At 36.9% G+C, this 5,739-nt stretch overlaps 1 non-coding gene across 1 annotated transcript; it reads right to left on the bottom strand.

The window, feature by feature from the left end:
• Positions 1–4,909: 4,909 nt before the first annotated feature.
• On the bottom strand, positions 4,910–5,013 carry LOC130937300 (small nucleolar RNA R71). Its single transcript, XR_009068523.1, has one exon. It is a non-coding gene; the product is annotated as a small nucleolar RNA R71 (small nucleolar RNA).
• Between the last annotated feature and the right edge of the window lie 726 nt (positions 5,014–5,739).

Below are 5,739 nucleotides of genomic sequence, written 5' to 3'. Positions count from 1 at the left end.
TGAGCCTTTTTGTTTTAAGGGCTTAGGACAACCTTTAGCTTTGGCTTTTTAATAGGTTTTTCGATCTCTTTTTGGTATTCCTTATACTCAATTTTTTGATTCATTGAGTTCTTATGACTTAGGTTATTTTTGCGATGCGTTTTTTCTCCTACTCGGTTTTTCATCTCGACTTATGAGTCGGAGTGTCTCCGAGTTTCTCACAATCAACCTTTATAACCTCTTTACACCGACTTGTACCTCGTCGTTTTATCCTGACGACCATCTAGGTCGGTTCATGGGATTTTCACTCTTTGTCGAGCTTAAGTCGGCGCGTTTCGTAGAAAGAAAAACAGACGAAAAGGAATTTATAAGAGATATTGTAAAATATATTTATTTATTTGGGAAGGTACCTTACTGCTACTAAGGGTTTTTAATAATATATTCCCCCTTAGTCTCTACTGTGATGCCTCGTTAAAAACCCTTCTTCAGAAAAAGCCCTTTGATTTTTGGGAAAAAATCGTGAAGTTGGGAAAAGAGTACATCAGGGAGTAGAGTTCGCATTTAACTATAGTACCTTTTCATGTTACAAGCATGCCACGACCTTGGTAACTCGGTGCCGTTTAGGTCGGTCACCTTATAATAGCATTTTCCTAGGACTTCCCTAATCTTGTATGGTCCCTTCCAATTAGCGGCGAGCTTTCCTTCCCCAGACTTGTTGACTCCTATGTCATTTCTGATTAAGAGCAAGTCGTTTGGGGTGAAGCTCCTTCGAATGACTTTTTTGTTGTACCTGATAGTCATCCTTTGTTTCAATGCTGCTTCTCTTATCTGGGCTTGCACTCGGACTTCGGAGAGCAAATTAAGTTCCTCTTTGTGCCCTTGTATGTTCCCAATTTCATCATGGAGGATCACCCTTGGGCTTTGTTCACTGATTTCCACTGGTATCATAGCTTCTACACCATAGACAAGTCGGAAGGGCGTTTCTCCAGTGGCAGATTGTGGTGTCGTCCGGTAAGCCCACAACACTTGGGGGAGCTCCTCTGTCCAGGCTCCTTTTGCATCTTGTAGTCTTTTCTTTAGCCCTGTCAATATGACTTTGTTGGCTGCCTCAGCTTGTCCATTTGCTTGGGGATGTGATGAGCGGATAATTTATACGCTTTTTGGCATTGTTTTTAGGTAGTTTTTAGTAAGTTCAAGCTACTTTTAGGGATGTTTTCATTAGTTTTTATGTTAAATTCACATTTCTGGACTTTACTATGAGTTTGTATATTTTTCTGTGATTTCAGGTAATTTCTGGCTGAAATTGAGGGACTTGAGCAAAACTCTAAAAAAAGGCTGAAAAAAAGGACTGCTGATGCTGTTGGAGTCTGACCTCCCTTCACTCAAAATGGATTTTCTGGAGCTACAGAAGTCCAAATGGCGCGCTCTCAACGACATTGGAAAGTAGACATCTAGAGCTTTCCAGCAATATATAATAGTCCATACTTTATTCGGGAATTGATGACGTAAAGTGGCGCTCAACGCCAAGTACATGCTGCTGTCTGGAGTTAAACGCCAGAAACACGTCACGACCCGGAGTTGAACGCCAGAAACACGCTATAACTCGGCGTTCAACTCCAAAGGAAGCCTCAGATCGTGGATAGATCAAGCTCAGCCCAAACACACACCAAGTGGGCCCCGGAAGTGAATTTATGCATCAATTACTTACCTCTGTAAACCCTAGTAGCTAGTTTAGTATAAATAACACTTTTTACTAGTGTATTAGTTGTCTTTTGACCACGTTTCATCTTTGGTCTCAGTTTTGTTTTATTCTTCATCTTAGGAGGCCATTGATCATGTTTTGGGGGCTGGCCATTCGGCCATGCCTGAACCTTTCACTTATGTATTTTCAACGGTGGAGTTTCTATACACCATAGATTAAGGGTGTGGAGCTCTGCTGTACCTCAAGTTTCAATACAATTACTATTATTTTCTATTCAATTCTCTTTTATTCTTATTCCAAGATATACGTTGCACTTCAACTTGATGAATGTGATGATCCGTGACACTCATCATCATTCTCACCTATGAACGCGCGTGACTGACAACCACTTCCGTTCTACTTTAGGCCGGGCGCATATCTCTTAGATTCCCCAACAGAATCTTTGTGATATAAGCTAGATAGATGGCGGCATTCATGGGAATCCGGAAAGTCTAACCTTGTCTGTGGTATTCCGAGTAGGATTCTGGGAATCCGGAAAGTTTAACCTTGTCTGTGGTATTCCGAGTAGGATTCTGGTATTGAATGACTGTGACGAGCTTCAAACTCCTGAAGGCTGGGCGTTAGTGACAGACGCAAAAGAATCAAGGGATTCTATTCCAACCTGATTGAGAACCGACAGATGATTAGCCGTGCTGTGACAGAGCATAGGACCATTTTCACTGAGAGGGTGGGATGTAGCCATTGACAACAGTGATGCCCTACATACAGCTTGCCATGGAAAGGAGTAAGAAGGATTGGATGAATGTAATAAGAAAGTAGAGATTCGAGAGGAGCACAGCATCTCCATATGCCTATCTGAAATTCCCACCATGGAATTATATGAGTAACTATTTACTATTTTATTTTCTGTTTATTATTTATTTTCGAACTTATCATAAACCATTTAATCTGCCTAACTGAGATTTACAAGGTGACCATAGCTTGCTTCATACCAACAATCTCTGTGGGATCGACCCTTACTCACGTAAGGTATTACTTGGATGACCCAGTACACTTGCTGGTTAAGTTGAACGGAGTTGTGTCCACACATAGCAAAGAGCCATAATAATGATTCCATACAACAACAAAGAATACTACATTGATGTGATCACAATTTCGTCCACCAAGTTTTTGGCGCCGTTGCCGGAGATTGTTCGAGTATGGACAACTGACGGTTCATCTTGTTGCTCAGATTAGGTGATTTTCTTTTCAAAAATTCTTCAAAAAATCTTTTTCAAAATTTTTCTTTTCTTTTTCATTTTTCCAAACTTTATTTTCGAAAAAAAAATTAATAAAAATCCAAAAAAATCATAAAATCATAAAAATAAAAAATATTTTATGTTTCTTGTTTGAGTTTTGGGTCAATTTTTAAGTTTGCTGTCAATTGTATGCTTTAAAAATTTTTTCTTGCAATTTTCGAAAATTCCATGCATTCATAGTGTTCTTCATGATCTTCAAGTTGTTCTTGGTAAGTCTTCTTGTTTGATCTTGATATTTTCTTGTTTGGTGTCTTTTCTTGTTTTTCATGTGCATTCTTGCATTCATAGTGTCTAAACATGAAAAATTTTTAAGTTTGGTGTCTTGCATGTTTTCTTTGCATCAAAAAAATTTTTCAAAATTATGTTCTTGATGTTCATCATGATCTTCAAAGTGTTCTTGGTGTTCATCTTGACATTCATAGTGTTCTTGCATGCATCATGTGTTTTGATCCAAAATTTTTAAATTTTGGGTCCTAATTGTGTTTTTCTCTCTCATAATTAAAATTTTAAAAATAAAAAATATCTTTTCCTTATTTCCCTCCAAATTTTCAAAATTTTGGGTTGACTTGGTCAAAATTTTTAAAATTAGTTGTTTCTTACAGGTCAAGTCAAAATTTCAATTTAAAAAAAAATTCTTATCTTTTTAAATTCTTTTTCAAATTATTTTCAAAATCTTTTTCTTATCTTTATATCAAATTTTCGAAAACTCACTAACAATTAATGTGATTGATTCAAAAATTTGAAGTTTGTTACTTTCTTGTTAAGAAAGGTTCAATCTTTAAGTTCTAGAATCTTATCTTGTAGTTTCTTGTTAGTGAAGTAAGTAATTTTAAATTTAAAAATTAAATCTTTTTCAAACACACCCTTTCTATCTTATTTTCTTATCTTATCTTTTTATCATATCTTTCTTTTCAAAATTTTATCTTTTTCAAAAATTTGATTTCAAAATATCTTATCTAACTTCTTATCTTCTTATCTTTTCAAATTTGATATCTTTTTCAACTAACTCTTTGACTTTGTGTTTGTTTCTTATATTTTTCAAAACCACCTAACTACTTTTCCCTCTCTAATTTTCGAAAATATCTCATCTCTTTTTCAAAAATTCTTTTTGTTTTAAAATTTTAATTTTAATTCTATCTTATCTTTAATTTTCGAAAATCACTAACTCCTTTTCAAACTTATTTTCGAATTTCTCCCTCTCTCATCTCTTTTTATTTATTTAATTATTTACTAACACTTCTCTTCATCTCTTATCACCTCCCCTATCCTTACTCTTTATACAGACTATTCATTCTTCTTCACTCTTTCCCCCTTTCTTCTTCTACTAACATGAAGGAATCTCTATACTGTGACATAGAGGATTCCTCTTCTTTTCTTGTTTTCTTCTCTTTCATATGAGCAGGAACATGGACAAGAGCACTCTTGTTGAAGCTGATCCTGAACCTGAAAGGACTCTGAAGAGGAAACTAAGAGAAGCTAAATTACAACAATCCAGAAGTAATCTTTCAGAAATTTTCGAACAAGAAAAAGAGATGGCAGCCGAACCCAATAATGATAATGCAAGGAGGATGCTTGGTGATTTTACTAAGCCCACGTCCAAATTTGATGGAAGAAGCATCTCCATTCCTGCCATTGGAGCCAACAATTTTGAGCTTAAGCCTCAACTAGTTGCTTTAATGCAACAGAACTGCAAGTTTTATGACTTCCATCTGAAGATCCTTACCAGTTTTTAACTGAGTTCTTGCAGATTTGTGAGACTGTTAAGACGAATGGAGTAGATCCTGAAGTCTACAGACTCATGCTTTTCCCTTTTACTGTAAGAGACAAAGCTAGAATATGGTTGGATTCACAACCTAAGGATAGCCTGGACTCCTGGGATAAGCTGGTCACGGCCTTCTTGGATAAATTCTTTCCTCCTCAAAAGCTGAGCAAGCTTAGAGTGGATGTTCAGACCTTTAAACAAAAAGATGGTGAATCCATCTATGAAGCTTGGGAAAGATACAAGCAGTTGACCAAAAGGTGTCCATCTGACATGTTTTCAGAATGGACCATATTAGATATATTCTATTATGGTCTATCTGAGTTTTCGAAAATGTCATTGGACCATTCTGCAGGTGGATATATTCACCTAAAGAAAACGCCTGAAGAGGCTCAAGAACTCATTGACATGGTTGCAAATAACCAATTCATGTACACTTCTGAGAGGAATTCCGTGAATAATGGGACGCCTCAGAGGAAGGGAGTTCTTGAAATTGATGCTCTGAATGCCATATTGGCTCAGAACAAAGTGTTGACTCAGCAAGTCAACATGATCTCTCAAAGTCTGAATGGATGGCAAAATGCATCCAACAGTACTAAAGAGGCAGCTTCTGAAGAAGCTTATGATCCTGAGAACCCTGCAATAGCAGAGGTAAATTACATGGGTGAGCCTTATGGAAACACCTATAATTCATCATGGAGAAATCATCCAAATTTCTCATGGAAGGATCAACAAAAGCCTCAACAAGGCTTTAACAATGGTGGACGCAATAGGCTGAGCAATTGCAAGCCTTTTCCATCATCTTCTCAGCAACAGACAGAGAATTCTGAACAAAACACTTCTAATTTAGCCAATCTAGTCTCTGATCTGTCAAAAGCCACTTTCAGTTTCATGAGTGAAACAAGATCCTCCATCAGAAATCTGGAGGCACAAGTGGGCCAGCTGAGTAAGAAAGTCATTGAAACTCCTCCCAGTATTCTCCCAAGCAATACAGAAGAGAA

Source organism: Arachis stenosperma, chromosome 6, assembly GCF_014773155.1.
Source record: "Arachis stenosperma cultivar V10309 chromosome 6, arast.V10309.gnm1.PFL2, whole genome shotgun sequence".
Lineage (NCBI taxonomy): Eukaryota > Viridiplantae > Streptophyta > Magnoliopsida > Fabales > Fabaceae > Arachis > Arachis stenosperma.
This window is presented reverse-complemented; position numbering and strand designations above follow the sequence as displayed.